The 16,315-nt window shown below is 45.2% G+C and overlaps 1 protein-coding gene across 3 annotated transcripts in view; it reads right to left on the bottom strand.

Annotated features, from left to right (window-relative positions):
• The window catches only part of PLPPR1 (phospholipid phosphatase related 1), a 178,231-nt gene extending 174,564 nt beyond the window's left edge, over positions 1–3,667 (bottom strand). The window contains exon 1 of one of the 3 annotated variants that reach the window (XM_037902162.2): positions 3,335–3,667. The gene's annotated coding sequence lies outside the window, so the exon portion shown is untranslated. Of the gene's footprint in view, positions 1–2,919; positions 3,169–3,334 lie in introns of those variants that run through there. The other 2 variants (XM_043547314.1, XM_037902161.2) reach the window with 2 other exon arrangements.
• Positions 3,668–16,315: the final 12,648 nt, after the last annotated feature.

Below are 16,315 nucleotides of genomic sequence, written 5' to 3'. Positions count from 1 at the left end.
TGTAAACAAAAATTAACTATATGCAATTGATTCATTTTTGCACACTACTTTAAGAGCCCAATTCTTCAGTTTTGTGCAAGAGGACCCTTACATCTCTCAGAGCCCCACTAGGGTCAATGGACTCAATGTGAGGATCCAATCCTGTGGGAACAGTGCAAGATTGGGCCCACAGAGTGCTATAAAATTGCTAAATATTATTATCGTTATTGCTATTTTATTAGTTACACAAGAAAACTCATGAAAACCAGACTTTTGTAACTGGGAAATCTCTAACAAGGGGAATATCTAAACTAAAAAAAATTCTACTTGATTCTGTAACAACATCACAGCTTGTTGTTATGGAAATCCTGGAGATTTCACAAAATTCCACATCCAGACTCTTGCTGCTGGATGAAATAGGAAGGAGGGGAAAAAGAGCTGTGAGACAGAAATTTGTTTTAAAAAAATCTTGGATGACTAGCAAAGCTAGCAAAGAAAATCAGGGAATAATACATGAAAAGCTAACAGAGTTATGGTGTGATTAAATGTATTTTCAAAGCCCTCCTTCTCTTAGCGTGGAAGTTCCTCTTTGACTGATCTCCCCACTCATTTCTAAATATTTCCTAACTGCCACAGAGAAACTGCATCAGACCTTTACAGAAGATAGCACACTCCAGCCCCCTTTCTGCCTAGACGGCAGTGCTGGACAGCCTGTCAGGCAGAGCCATGTGCAGTCTGTCTGTCCAGTGCAACCATCCCCAAGATCTGCACCGGGACCCCATACTCTGCTGTGTAGGACCAGGGCACAATTATGTCCACCAAAAGTATTTCTAAAGCACCCATCCAGTGGGACTTGCACACCATTCCCTAAAGTTAGAAGGAAATAATTTCCCTCAAGGAGGAGAGGTGAAAAAAATCCCATCTATCCCCACACAGAGTGAAGGTTCTTACAAAAACAACAAGGAGTCCGGTGGCACCTTAAAGACTAACAGAATTATTTGGGCATAAGCTTTCGTGGGTAAAAAACTCACTTATTCAGATGCATGGAGGTTTTTACAATGTCCAGGGCCCAGTTCTGTAGTCCCTCCACATTAAAGCCAATGAGAGTTTTGGCTATGCAAGAGATGCAGAATCAGGTCCATTGTGATACGTGGAGTGAATGTTGAACACAGGATTTAGGATGGTGGCGGTCTCTGTTTTGACATTTATTTTTGAGGATTTGGGTTATCCATTATATACTGCCTCAATGTGTGGTATGTTTCAACATGTGAAACAGACATATGTTGCAAAGGAACAACCTCGGAAGAAACAGGTACGGGAATACAGGAACAGAAACACGGTATCCACTGCTCACATGCACTTCCCTTCCTCTCTTTGGGTCATTGATGTGAACCCCAAATCCGCCCCTTCTCTTCTGAAGAAGGTAACCCACTTCTTTTCCTTCCACTACAGGAGCCAGGTAGTTTCTTCCCATCATCAGAAGTATTCCCTTCACACGTTGTCCCATTTAAAAGAGAGATTGGGCCAGAGGCTCAGCAGATGTCAACCGGAATAGTTCCATTCAAGTCAGTAGCATGACATCGATTCACACCAGCTGAGGATCTGGCTTTATGCACTGAAACATTTTCTATAGACAGGGCACTACCATGGTTCCCAAGGAGGAAAACATCTTGGGGGTTCATCTCTACACATGCAGGTATTTACATTCCGTAGGAGCCACTCCCTTATCAAAATGTGTTGTCTTCACAGGCATCTTAAAGATATGGAAGAAATGTTTATCAGCTCGCTTTTCCTATTGATACTCACAGAAGTAGAAGGCAAAGATAAGGAAAACAGCAGCCCTGTCCTCAGTCAAGTGGGGAAAGTGTCCCCTGTATATGCCACACTCTCACACATACCCTTCCATCGTAAGAATAAAGACGCAGTCAGCACCAGCTCATTTTGCCTCTTGGGGAGACTCCAGCTCCTTTCATCTCCTGAGGTTGATTTCAACATGCCTCGCAATAACTCATCGTTCATGCCCATTAGTGACCCGAGTGTCACCTCGGCTGTTTGTGGTACATGCACAGAAAGAGCAACCATCAAAACAACAACACCCCTTCCCCACCCCCCTGCTCTTCTGTTGAATACAGCACACAGGTCACTTTTTAATCTGCTGGTGAGGCATAGGATGGAGCCCCTGGGGGCTGTGACGGAGCAGCAGGGAGTGGAGTGTCATGTCCCAGCTGCATATGTGAATCCCCTCAGCTCATCAAAATACAGCCCCATGTCTACTCGAGAAAGCAATCCACCCACACAGATCTTAACGCGGAGAGACAGGGAGCCACATGTATCAGCAGCACGGGGCTGCAAACATATATACACAGAGAAACAACAGACCCATAAACACACAAAGAAATACACAAATACACACATGCATCTAGCCTGTCTCACTGCTGGTGTCGCTCCCATTATACCCCCCCCCCCACACACACACACACACGGAGTAACACAAACAGACCCACAACACACACAGAGTGAGACGCACAAAGAAATATACATGCAAAGGCAACCAAGATACCCCCCCCCCCCAACACAGCCACAGAGAGAGAGAACTAGCCATGGCAAATATTTACATGCATGCAGATCCACACTCCCATATCCACACGCACACCAACCAACCCTTCTGTGTCCTTCCACAGCCAGCCCCAGAATCACCCCACACCCAGCGGCCGAGCCCCCTTTGTCCCCACATGAAAGGGAATAAAAAAATTAAAAGTTTGCTGCTGCCAAAGCAGGTGGGGGCTGCGCCCTGTCAGCTGAGGAATTAAAGGAACCCCCCCCCCCGCCATCCTTCTCCCCCAAATCTGCCTCCAGACACCGCCTCCCCCAGCCAACCCCTCCCAGCGGCCCCCTAGCAGCCCGGATCCCTGCAAAAGGAGCCCCCAGCCCCTGACTCACCTCCAGCGCAGCCTCCCCTCGGTCTCTTTCTTTGCGGGGCTGTCCAGCTAGGAGCAGCGGCATCCAGGCAGCCTGCTGCCCGCCGCCCCGCTCCCCAGCCAAGGCATGGTGACCGCGGGGCGCCGGGGAGGGCCGGCCCGCGGGCCGGGCTGGGGGGGCGCTACGGGGGTGATCCCGCCTCCTGCTCCTCCTGCTGCTGCCGCGGCTGCTGCCCGAGGGCCAGGCTCCGCTGTTTGTTGAGCACCAGGACCAGCCGGGCAGGAGCGCGCAGGCGCAGGGGAGGGGACCCGGGGCTTTCCACCTCCCGAGCCCGGGGCGACCCAGGGCGGAGAGCGGGGGGCTGGCTGCCTCCCGCCCCGCCGCGCCGAGCCCGGCTCCCCGGGCGCCCGCCCGGCCGGTCCGCCTTCCCGCTCACCTGCCTCCCGGAGCAGGATCTTCCCTGTGCCTGGCAGGCAGCCCGGGAGAACCGCCAGGGGACCCCTCGCTGCGGCTTTCCCCTGCAAACTCGCGGGGCCCCGCTCGCAGCGGGCGACACCCAGCCCGGGGCTGCGGCGGCGGCGCCCAGCCTCCGCTCTCTGCCCTTTTCCTGGCGCGGCAAGCCCAGGGGGGCTGGGGCTATGACCTGCCAAGCCGAGGGGTGCCAGGCCCCAACCCTGGCAAGCCCCCGGCACAATCTCAGCACTGGGTCCTTGGCTAAATCCCGGCGGCCGCTAGGCTTGGCCAAATGCGACGTCGATTGTTTTTCCTTTTCACAGATCGTATCGATGCTTGGTTTTAAGCAGTTTCACACACTCACCCGATTTTTATCGATGTATATGTTCACAGTTGTGGGACTTGGGGGGTGGGGAGAGGGGGGAGAGGCATCAAACAATGCAGAAGGGTCAGACAATAACGATCCCATAACAGTTGAGCTGCAAAAAGTGTTAACTGTGACAATGCAGTGTCAGCGTCACATGTCAAAAGATACCAAGGCAATAGCCTTAAATCAAACTCTAAATTCTCAAACAGCATTGGGCTCTGAGCAGGGGGGTGGACTAGATGACCTCCTGAGGTCCCTTCCAACCCTGAGAGTCTATGATTCTATGATTCTTGCTTTGCGTGTCTATTATCGATGGGAATATTTTTTTCCTCAATGTGTGCATGTACGGAGAAATCGACATTTACCAGTAAAAATCGAATCCTCCCAAGCTGATCTATAGCACCATATTTATTGTAGGTTTCAGAGTAACAGCTGTGTTAGTCTGTATTTGCAAAAAGAAAAGGAGGACTTCTGGCACCTTAGAGACTAACCAATTTATTTGAGCATGAGCTTTTGTGATATATTGCAATATTTATTGTAGGCAGTGTTGCAGCTATCCTGGCTCCCCCTCCCAATCACTGGGGTTTCACAAATACAAAATACAGCCAGGCAGCAACACTGGGGAGCAAATGGAGCATGGAATTGTCTCCAACTGATCTAGGAGTGAACACTTAATGTTTGCAGCCCTGATCCTGCAAGCAGATCTTGACTCCGTGTTGGCTGGACCCATGTGTAGCCCCCATCACAGTCAATGCCTGCATGGAATAGAGTGAAGGTTCAGGGCCAGTCATTCTAACTTACATACAGATAAAAGGTGCCATGCACTTTCCTATGCATTATAAAGACTCAGTACAATCAGGGCCACAATCAGTGATATTTCCTAGGGTTTGCTGATTTGGATTTTATTGTAATAAGAGATGTAAAGGCCCCCAATCACGCAAGTCCTTCCTAACATGAGTAGCCCTTATTCATACAAATAGTCTCACTGAATGAAGCCCATGGGACAGTTCACCTGAATCAAAGATGGCAAGACCCAGCTGCTGGTGTAGCATTTCTGAATCTTAAATACTTTATAGGGTTATATAATATAATAATGACTTACACAATGTCCCTTGTGTTAAATTAAAATTTGCCTGCAGCCCACACACTCCTGCTATTATCATCCAAGAGAGGTAACAGAAAATGTTACTGATGCTTTAAAGAAACTAACTTCACATTATTTTCAGCTTCCCACACAGGCAGTTTTTGGTATGCTCCACCTGCTGGGTCTTTGTCCCAAAGGAAGCAAGGGTGGAGGGTCCAGTGATTAAGGTGCTGGGTCTTCCAAGTCCTTCAATTCCCTGCTCTGCCACAGACTCCTTATGTGACCCTGAACAAGTCACTTAGCCTCTTTGTGCCTCAGTTGCCCACCTGTGAAATGGGGATAATATTAGTCCCCCACATGGGTGTGGTGAGGATAAATACATTAAAGATTGTGAGGCACTCACACACTACAGTAATGGGTGCTGTGTAGGTACCTACACAGGTACCTAACTCTTATATTGCACTTTTCCTCCATAGATATCAAAGTGCTTTATAAAGGATGTTGGTATCAGCCCCATTTAGCACAACGGGAAACTGAGTCACAGAGAGGCGCTATGACTTGCCCAAGTTTACCCAGCGTGTCAGTGGCAGGGACAGAATCTAACAGAATCCAGGACTCCTGTGTCCCAGTCCACTGCTCCATCCTCAGGGCTCATAAGACCCAGTCCAGTATTCTGTCCACGAGGCCATATTGCCTCCTACAATACCTCAGACAGACAGATTTATCTCATTGTCTCAGATTGAGTAAACTGGTTTGGAGAAGAGTCACCCACTTTAAACCAAACTTGAACTTTCGGAGCTTCAGATACATATCTTGTTTCCTATCTTCTCCCCTTTCACAGCTCTCTCATGTGGCCAATTGATTCCCCCAGCCGCATCTGGATTACGGAAGAAATAACAGCCGAAAAGCACAACAGCTGTTTCCCCACTCGCAGCAATCGGAAAGTGAAGTGGAAGCAGTGCAGGAAAGCTGGATCTCCTGTTTTTTCCCTGGCGCCTGTGCTCATGCAGAGTTCTAACCTGCTTCTAATTTCAGGGAAGCGCAGCAAGGGGCGAGGTTTTGGTTTGTGAGTGTGGGTGGTCGTGTGGCTTGCCTGAACCAGCAGCAGCAACAAGGGTTATTTTTAGCCTAAAGTAGGCCAGGCAGCCCCAGAAGAAGCTTTAATAGGAAGAATATTTTTCAAGGAAAATAAACAAAAATAATAGAGAAAGGTAAAGAAGAGTGATCATTGAGCAGTGCTCCACACTAACAGCTGCTAAACAGGCATTCAGACAACCTATACGCTGTATTTTAGGAAACCTGCCTCTTTCCCCCCCAAATAAATAAAAGTCAATCTTTCAAAAACTAAATGTAGCTTTTGGAACAACTGTATACCACTGATAGGGGGCAACACTCCAAGGCTGGGATTTTAAAGAGAAAAAATATTATTATTTATTACTGTATTATCATCACACGCAGGAGCCCCAGTCACAGAGCAGGACCCCATTGTGCTAGGTGCTGTACAAACACAGAACAAAAAGGTGGTCCCTGCCCCACAGAATTTACAGTCTAAGCTTAAACCCTGAAGCAGCAGTGTATCCTCATTCAGCAAGGCTTTCAAGAACATGCCTGACTGTAAGTATGCACCTAAGTCCCATTGAATTCAATAGGACTTAATTACGTGATTAAACACATGCTTCAGTGCGTTGATGAATCAGGGGCCTAAGTCAGTTAGGTGCCCAAATCCAGTTGAAATTCAATGGGAACTGGGCGCTACCTCCTTTGCGCCCCTTTGACAATCCCAGCCCAGGTTCAGTAATGATTTGTCATTTAGTGGGCCCAATTCTGGTCTCAGTGTGGTGCAAATTGCTAGTACCACTGTAATTTTTCAGATGGTTATCATCAATAATAAATGAAAGAGTCATCATCTCCAACTATAAGGAGAGTCTCTCAAAATATTCTTTTCTTCTTTCATGTCACCTGGCGGCTCCCTCTTCCGGAATTACCATTTGAAATATTTAGCTCATTACTGTGAGACTTGACACTACGGTTTTGCTGTGTTATGGAATTATCTGCCTCCCACTGTGAGTTGTATGCTGGGACACCCACAGTATTACAAACAATAGTGGCCATAGTCAGTCAAACCACCAGTTCAGCTAATTTAATATCCTGATTCTAGCGATGCCTAGTACCTCATGTTTAAGAGAAAAGCATTACCAACAACTCTGCAATACATTTAAGATTTAATCTTGTAAAGTGATCCACCCTCTGATTTATGTGTAAGCATGTGAATAATCCCATTGAAATCAATGGACTACTCTCATGCTTAAATTAAGCATGTACTCAAGCTCTTTGCTGGATAAAGGCCAGAATCCTGAGCAATTTGCAGTATTGTGCTCTTAGGAATTTGCACTGTGCTGAACACAATGGGAAAATGTATTTCCTAATCCATATTGGCAATCAGATTAGATCCCTTGGCGTGAAATTATACTTATTTTAGCATGCAGCCCTACTTTAAAATCCAGCAACTATAAATGTCTCAATAACCTTTGCAGCAGTATCAGTATATGTCAAGAGAATAAATATTCCCTAAATTTGTTTACCCTTAATTTCATCAAGTGATCTCTTGGGACAAGATAAAAAGAAAGAACTGCTCAATTTCCACAGCTCAATTTTCACTTTATTCTTCATAGTCATAAATACCTCATTCAAGTCCCCTCTAACTTGTTTGTATCCCAGTCATTATGCAGAGTGTTTCACAGTGAAGACACTCCAAAGTTTTAGTGGACTTGAATTTGAAATAGGTCTTTATTATTACGATATATTAGAGGACACACAAGTTCTTGGAGTTTTGGGAGATACATTGTGATATCTACATTTTATAAAGTTCTGGCAGAGAATTGTTTCAAAACACAGGGCAAGCTTTTTGTTAAGGGGCCTGTGACCCTAAGAACCTCTTTATGCCAAAGAGTGCACTGCTGTGTAACAATAAATCCCAGCAGGTCTGACAAACTCACTATGCCCAATACACAGAATATTTAGCCAAACTCTGTCTTGTAAGGTATCATCTGATAAGGGGTGACATTCTGGTCATGAACAGCATGGTGTGATATATGCAGGGGTTGTATATAAGAAGTTCTTTTTCCAGCACACATACGTGTTCTTGAAACATGTTGTGGAAGCAGTTGATAAACAAGCCTGCCTTAGACAGAGGAGTGTGGATTTACCTGTGTTCACAGATCAACTGACAGGTAGATGAGAAAACAGCACGGCCTGATTACAAGCAAAGGCCAATAAAAGTACATGTTTATCTAAGGTAAACTAGGCAGTCAAGAAAGCAAATGGACCAGAGGATGAAGAAGGGGCTTGGGACCAGCCAGCCAAAAAGCAAGCAACAGGGGAGAGGAACTTTGTCTGGGCTTACTTTTCAAAGAATACATTTCAAGGGTTATCTGAACTATAAAAGAGAAGGGGGTTCCTTTGTTATCCATCACTTAAGGGACAAAACGGACCAGTGATCTTGGAATCTGTGAAAGATGGACCCCGCAGTCATGCGGATTGAGGATGCTGAGAACTGACGGTAGTGTGAAATTCCCTGAGACCAGGAGTATAATCTGTTAAATTTTAGACACTAGAATGCATGTTTTATTTTGTTTTACTTGTAACCATTTTCTCTTTCTATTATCTCTGCTTAGTACCACTTAAATCTCTCTTCTTTATTAATAAACTTAATTTTAGCTTTACTATAAAATCAACTCAATCCCTGTTATATTAAGGTGAGGTGTGCAATCTCGGCTGAGCCAACAGGCTGGTGTGCATTCTGTCTCTTTTGAGACAGCAGACCTGGTGTTTCTGTGGGCACCGAGTGGCAGGGGCTGGAGGCTACAGAGGAACACTCTTCCAGGGGATAAACTTCAATCTCAATAAAGTCAGTGGGACTTAACCAAGTGCTTCAGTGTACGCATATGCTAAGCACTTTGCTGAACTGGAGCCTTAAAGTAGTTTGGCAATAATTTTACTGATGGCATGACTGGCATCAATTACATTTTTGTCTGTCACATGCCATTCAGGAAAGCCAGGGTTAAATGCCGCAGTGATGCTATGGGATTCATGCTTGGAGGGTTCCTTTGATGTTTTATTGCATCTTCCTATCTTGAAGTGACAGTACACATCACTCATCACTAGCCAGTGCCAGAGTCATACTGATCTCTGTAGTAGCAGGAGATTTGATTTAGGGGAAAACTCGGTGTTTATTTACAAGCACGTCAATCTTTCTGTATTCTCACTAGCTGGACCCAGTACCACAGCATTACTAGCTGTTAGAAGCTATATAAAACTACAGATTTGAGGACCCAGTACTGGAAAGTGCTCCATCCCCTCAGGTTTCAGAGTTGAGAGCACCTCCTCAGACAGTGAGGAAAAAATAATTTTCCCTAATTTTTGCCAATGTAGTGGCAATGTAAAATTTTGCATGAATTCCCAGTAATTGCATGAAATTCTTCCAAATTATACAATTTGTACCGAACACAGAAAATGGCTCTCTCTGCACCTGCAAGCTTGTTTCCAGAAGCTAGATTCTAGCAATGCTGATAAATTATAAAATGCTGCAAGATTATTGACCTACAAATTAAGGCCCTGATCCTACAAAGACTTAAGCAAAGTGAGATGCTTGCTGCATCAGGCCCCAATCCTGTGAGGATTTGTGAATATGTTTAACTTCTATGCTTTCTGAGTAATCTCATTGAAATATATGCATAAAATTGAGCACATGCATAAGTCTTTGCAGGATCAGGGCCTAACCCAGCAAGTATCTCACTTTGCTTAATTATTAGTAGTAATAATCCATCTTGAGATAGCACTTCAGCTAGGTTGGGAGCCCTTTGTACCAGGTGCTGTGAATCATATAATAAAGTCCCTGCCCCAAGGAGTTTAAAGCTGAAGAGACAAGATAGACAGGGGCATGGCTTGGAGAGGAAGGAAAATAGGGTATGTTAGCAGAAGCTGACTGTGTGCACATTTCATAGCCACTCAGTAGCAAGAACAGCACATCAGCTGCCTAACCTTAATGAGATGGCAGTTTTCTGTTTGAATTAAAGCAAAGGTAATTGGTCGGAAAGGAAATCCCTATTTTGCAGATTGGGATCTGAAGCACTGAGAGATTAAGTACCATGCCTGGGGTTTCAGGGGGAAGTCTGTGGCAGGGCAGGGTTTTGAACACTAGTCTAAGTACTAAGCTAGTGCCTTAGGCACTAGGCCATCGTTCCTCTCTCCGGTTTATCTCAGCCTTGTGTGCAGCTGTGGACATACAGCCCGTGCTGATTTGCTTTTAACAGATGCTTGGATTCAGCTTCAGTTGAGGTGTTTTTGCCAAGAGGCGCGGCATTCTGTGCTGCTAAAACGAGAAGTGGGTTACCTGTCAAGATGAACGGTGTTGATTCTTTCACTGTAGCACAAAACTCATTTCTTGGGTGGTGAAACATTGTTTCCCTCCGCCCCCAAATCTGAGCAATGGCTGATTTTTCACCAGCCGTGTGAACAGTTCTAGTAACAGCCACAAAACATTGAGAACAAACACTTGAAAAGGACAGATGAAATACTTTGCAGGGAAATATTCTAGCAGACAGGGTGGCCCATGCTATTCAGGATACTGTAGTAAGGATCTTTTCAGCCTGCGAGCATCTTAGTGTCTTTTAAATAAGGTTCAACCAAACAAGAAACTAGCAGCTTTAAAAAAAAAAATCAAGGCTCTGAGCTTATTCAGAGCCCAATGAATACTGAAAAGTCCTTTCTTTTCAGCCCGTCTCACCAGAGGTGGGTTTAGGCACATACAGCAAAGGAGTCTGTCTCTGGAGGATTTCCACAGCAGGTAGAAATATTAGATGTTTGTATTTCCTGAACTGCCGGTGTGACAGCTGCCAATGCCATCTTTGCTGACATGCTAGGGGCTAAACCATGGAGCCTTCAGAGCTAAAAGCATGAGCTGTTACAGCCATCGCTAGAGCTCCCTAGCAGGGGTGCTAACAGATTCATATCCCCACTTGGATCAGGCACAGCGGGAGACCTGTAACATACTTTCCATCAGGTTACACAGGCATAGAGAGAAGGCCAGCTGGACAGCAGAAAATTTCCTCATCCTAGTGTGAAATTCACTTATGTGCAAAGGGCTCTCTCTAAGCCTAGGCATCCCTTAAGTCCCATTAAAGTCCTCAAAATAAGCCCTTGGGCCTTGGTCTGGCCCTCTGCACTGGGGTGAAATTCACCCGCTAGTAAAGTCAAGGAAATGAGATTAGGGAAAAGAGAGATGAAGGCAACCTGGGGAAGGAGGGAGAGGAAAAAGTGACAGACAGCCCACTTGGATGACCCGGAAGGGTGCTCTCACAAGAGATTTGTTTGCCTATGTCCAGGAGTGCAAGTAGGGTGGTACCCTCCAGCACGCAGTACCAGCGAGAGATTTTTAGCCGGTATAGGTTACCAGAAAGACTTGGAGCTACCCCCACCCCTTCTGGGGGGTGGGGGGTGGTGGGACTGCACTCTGCTTCTTAAAGGAGAAGAATGCAGCTAGGGAGGGCGTTCATTCTTTAAATGGCTTTAACAGCACAATACATACGCTAACAAACTTAAATGAAGGGTTTGTTTAAATTTGTTAGCATATGTATTGTGCTGTTACATTGGTCAGGAGTCCTCAAGAGGGGAGGGGTGGGGGGATGGAAGGTGTTTAAACAGTGTTTTTGATTCTGCTTCTTCCCATTAGTCTGAATTATCCGTAACATCCATATTGAATCACATCTAGTCCAAATCATTAGAGGAATGCCTCTGCTTGCACTGACCAGAGGATGTTTGGATTCTGATGTCAGCCTAATTCTGCATCAGGAATCAGGTGTTGTCCCCAGTGTACACAGAATTCATCTTTGCAGCCAAACTAGTCTAGCATGCATTTTGTTAACTGGCACTGGAGCAGCAAAACAAAGAAAACAAATGCCTCACTCATTTTCCAGCTTTGTTGGTGATAGAACTATAAGTGAAGATTATAATGCCGGACACTGATGGCCTTAAACCAGCTGCCTCAGGAATCTGCCAAGAACTTTGCTGACAATATGTTCCTCATCTTAGCAATGGAGCTAGGACTTATCACACATCTGCCCACCTTTATTCGAATGAAGCTCCTTCTGATCTGACAGCTCAGGCATTGTCAGTTTCATCCAGAACAATTTACAAACTTGGAACCTAATCCTGTAAACCCTTAATCATTTGATCAACCCCATTGAAGACAATGGGACTATTTGCATGACCCTGAACCACTTTTGTGGACTGGTAAGAGTTTCAGGAGTTTGTTTCTATAAAGGCAGTTGAATCCCCCATTGAAATGCAATGTTTGGGTACAATACCGTAAAGCAGTTTAGGATACAGTTCTACTTAAAATTTGTCTTTTAATCAATCATACATATGCTGAAATGGCTCCTCACCAACTCCCATATTCCGTATAAACAGACTGAATACTACATATGCGGGGGAAAGTGAGTAGTTAAGCATGTTGATGTTTTTATAGACAAAGGGGGGAGTCGGAGGGGACGGGGAGAGCATAGGGGCCCTGGGCTGGTGGTGGGGTGGGGCAGAGTCACAGGAAGAGGTCACAAGCCCCCCCATGTGTCCCTCCCAGGTCTGCAGTACCATCAAGAAATGATTTCTACTTAAACCACTGCCTATGTCCCCAAGGCATAGTGGGCCAGCCCTGTGCTCTGTGGTATTAAACCAAGGGATCACCTCATCAGCCGTATTAGAAGAGAGAAGTACTAGATAGCTGGTGCTGACTGAGGCACAAATGTTTTTTGGAGTGTCAGCCAGCAAGCTGTGACATTCATAGAACAAGAGTGATGAGTCTGTGTGACTGTCCACATGTCATCTGCACTCACTGTCTTTCAAGGCTCATTTTATGAGCTGAGGCACAGAGTTGGGAGCTGGGACATCAGGTGGGTTGCAAAACATGACTGTTCCTCTGTTAAGCTGTAGTATTAGGTTGACTACAAGTGTGGGAAACCACAGTTATTTTTACGATTCATATAATGGGAGCATGGCACTTTCTAAACCTATGAAAAGACAATATCTCCGCCCTGAGCAATATCCCCGCCCTGACAGTTAGAAAAATGACACAAAGGTTCTTATGACATACCAGAGTACAATCCAGATCACTGGGGGGCTGTGTCATCCCTGCCCTGGAAGCTAGGGAGCCCTGGAATGTCTTGCTGTTGTAATCTCCAGCCTGGAGTGCTCACAACCAGCCACCAGACCACTTTGTGTTTGTGTAACTACAGCCCGACAGTCACATCCTGGCTCTCACTAGCCTTTATTATACTTCAGGGTGATCCCAACACATCCCCAGTCCTTGACTTTCCTCCAGAAATGTGTGTCCTGCACTACCCAGCCCTCTCCCAAGCAGCCCCAAAATATTAAATTTGTTATTCCTTTAAGGGAATAATGTAACCAGTTTATTATGATACAGGAAGTTACCCAGACACTTCAGATTGAACATATTGGATTAGCTAAAACAATAAAACAAGTTTATTAACTACAAAGAGAGACACTTTAGGTGAGTACAAGTAATGAGGCATAAAAGTCAGAAATGGTTACAAGAAAAATAAAGATAAAGCACTTTCTAGTGCCTAATTTAACAAACAACATTAGATTCAAGCAAAATTTCTCATCACATGCTTCCAGCAAGATTACTGACCAAACTCTTCAGGTCAGGACCCCTCCCCCCAGATTCCAACAGCTGTTTTCCTTTGTTATCTTAGGTATAATGCCAGAGACAGGCCAGGAAAGAGGTGTTTGCCCCTTCTTTTCATAGTTTTTTAGTCCCTCTTTGAAAAACATTTCCAGCTGGGAACTAGAAGACCGCCAGTCTCAGGAGGAAAAGAAACTTCATGCTGTTTCTTTGCTAAAATGTAGATCTTTGTCCCTGCCCCCCTTTCTTGCCAAAGAATAGCCACTTGGTAGCTAGTGGCCCATTGGTTTTGTTGACACCTGTATGGCATAACTCACACAAAGATTACTACAATAGCGTGTAGGATGTGAACATAGGTGTATTCCATCCCAGTTCTGATCTCATTCTTCTTCTACCAGAGGCTACTAGGGAGACAGTTTGGGCCCTCTTGCCTTCAGTATACTGATGATGTCCAGCTCTTTGTGTCCATTTTAATCAGAACCAGGTGGTGTGGTTGAGTGAGCTGCATCTGGACAGGAATGGAATTTGGCTAAAGCTTATCTGACTGGAGCAGTCTGATACTTTTTACTTCATTTTCTGGAAAGTAAACCCCGAGTGCCAGCCCAGGTCCAAAGGTCTATAGCAGGGGTGGCCAACCTGTGGCTCCGGAGCCACATGCGGCTCTTCAGAGGTTAATAGGCGGCTCCTTGTATAGGCGCCGACTCCGGGGCTGGAGCTACAGGCACCAACTTTCCAATGTGCCGGTGGGTTCTCACTGCTCAGCCCTTGGCTCTGCCACAGGCCCTGCCCCCACTCCACCCCTTCCGGTGCCCTCCCCTGAACCGGTCATGCCCTCACTCCTCCCCCTCCACCCCAGAGCCTCCTGCAGGCCATGAAACAGCTGATCGGGAGGTGCGGGGAGAGAGGGAGGGGGAGGTGCTGATCTGCGGGTCTGCCGTTGGGCGGGGGGCATTGGGAGCCAGCAGGGGAGCTGACGCAGGGCTGCTGATGTATTACTGTAGCTCTTTGGCAATGTACGTTGGTAAATTCTGGCTCCTTCTCAGGCTCAGGTTGGCCACCCCGGGTCTACACACTTATTTTTAGCACCGAAGCACACACCCAACCAGCCCACGACTGAGTCTTGCTGCCATAGGTTTCTGTTTCCCATGTAGACCTACACAAACACTCCAGAATGCTGGGAAACCTCAAGCAGGTATCTTACTCCAACTTTTGAAAATGGCCCTACTCTTCATAATGGACTGACTTAAAACTCCCAGATCAGAACTTCCCCCACATTTGGAGACTTTTTAAAATTCAGCTCCAATTTTTCAGCTTATGTTTAAATTTTATTTCTAATTATTTTTCAAACTGCCCTACTTTCCCCCATGTTGGCATCAGTTGGTGCCTTGTCTCTAAGTCTTTCTTAAATTTGGGGGATAAATCCTGTCTGTAGGAAATAGATCAATGCCATTCTACACATGTTTCAACAGCAGCTCAGACAACCAGTAGAGCAGATGGATAGTGGAAGAAGTTCTTTGTAAACTTTTGCATGAATTCCCAATTGCTCTTGGATTCAGCTTTGTTCATGCATTTCCCCCTGACCATTCATGCAAGTGGGTTCTGTTTACATGGATGTTGGAAACATTGTTAGAATACTCATATGCATGTATGAACAAAGGTATTCACACATGAACATAGGTAGCAGCTCTTCATGCCAGAAATGCTCACCCCCTGTTTATCTACTTTTCAGTCATTTAGTTGAGGAGCAGAAACAATGCTACGTGAAGCTAAGTTGGTGGTCCTTTAAAGCTCCTGATCTCAAGACTGAGCAGGACTAATTGGTAATAAGCACAATATACATTCACAAATAATAGATACGCTCCCTACATCAGTCTAGATTTGCATTATTTATTTTATATTTTGATTTACACACAAAGAGGAGGCACCTACCCAAGGCTCTAGCTGTTCAAGAAACAAAGAAGAATGCAAATAAAATTAAATAGCAGCTGACACCCCACCAGCCAGCAAAACTCAACCCTCTATAAAACACAGAGCTCCCCTCCTCTCGATATCCATGCTTGAATCTGTTCCACAGTAATTCAGCTCAACTAGAAACTAAGATCTAGTCTAAACATAGTTGCACTGGTTTAAATGAAAGGTGTGATGTCGCATCAATTGTGCATAGACCCTCTTACATTGGTTTTAACCAGCCTTACAGCAGTTTAGCTTGGCCTTGCTATTTTGCTGAAGGCGTTGGCTTCTAATTTCTAAAAGACAAAGTTGACCAAAGTTTTCCCCATGCTGACAATTTTTTTTTTTTTACGTTGTAATGCAATCCTGACTACAGCCTAAGATATATGTTGTGCGCCAGGTGATTCTTATAGTCTCGTTTAGCATTTATAGTCTCTTTTAGCATTTGAACCAATGGGATGTTTCTCTCCACATAACTGGTCACATGGATACTTTCCTGCCCAGCTCTGGCATAGTCTAATTTAAAAAAAAATAATAATTAATTTGTCATTTAGAGGTCAGACAGCCTCTCTGCCCAAAAGCGCCTTTCATTAATTTCAGTGTATATGAAATATTAAAACTCAGGGCCCTAATCTCCTTTCACATACACAACACATAACTCAGACTTTCATGTTCTTTACTTGACTGATACAAGTTAATGGAGTTCAACGCTGAAAATCAAGATTGAGAAGTTATGCAAGGATAGGCAACACTCTGCTCAGAAAGGGACATCAAAATGAGATGTAAGTGACTATGGTGAGCAATAAAATATTTCCTTCTGCCAAACACTGTGTAAAACAGACAAACAGAGCTTTCCTGAAGGGCA

This window comes from Chelonia mydas, chromosome 5 (genome assembly GCF_015237465.2).
Source record: "Chelonia mydas isolate rCheMyd1 chromosome 5, rCheMyd1.pri.v2, whole genome shotgun sequence".
Classification (NCBI taxonomy): domain Eukaryota; kingdom Metazoa; phylum Chordata; order Testudines; family Cheloniidae; genus Chelonia; species Chelonia mydas.
This window is presented reverse-complemented; position numbering and strand designations above follow the sequence as displayed.